Genomic DNA, 688 nt, shown 5'->3' on the forward strand with positions numbered 1-688 from the left:
TTCTCCCAACACAAACAGTCCCCATAAGCCCGGTTTCACACACAGTATATATTAATGGTATTGCTGACGTGTTTTAGCATACAGTAGTGCTATAGACCGGCGGCAGTGTGGTTGCACGGAAGAACTGTATGCACATGAGGCGCTGACGGGGCTTTGAGACACGAGTCTGTGCACGATAGCATAGACCATATATGCCTTATATGAAATTTGTCAGCACTATAGAAAAACAGCTAAATAATATTATTTGAAGGCTATGGATTGGGTTGAGACTAACAGCTGTATATAGAACATATGAGCTGTGAGGAAGTCCATAATTGAAACATACCTGCAAATGTATCTTTATTTAAATATGTTGCAGTTTTGTTGTGAGTATTAAAGACCATAAACACCAGCAGTTCAAGAATACTGATATCAAGGACAGATAGTATATTATTGGAGATAGATAATATATATTGTGATAGGATCACTGGTAAAGTGGTCTGTGGCAGGTACATTGGTCCCAGATTCCTGTCATGTGTGTTCTAAACCCCCAGGAGAAAGTCTGCACTGTAGCAGGCTTGAGTTTCGGCTTTTTGAAAAGCCGGTTTGGGACCTGGGGGTTGTGGGTGAGAGGAGAGGGAGGGCTCCACCCACGGCCACTCCAGGTTTTTGGTTCTCGCAGCCTGGTAACAGGCTTGATTGGGTTCCC

Source organism: Taudactylus pleione, unplaced genomic scaffold, assembly GCF_031769625.1.
Source record: "Taudactylus pleione unplaced genomic scaffold, aTauple2 ptg000602l, whole genome shotgun sequence".
In the NCBI taxonomy this organism is placed as follows: domain Eukaryota; kingdom Metazoa; phylum Chordata; class Amphibia; order Anura; family Myobatrachidae; genus Taudactylus; species Taudactylus pleione.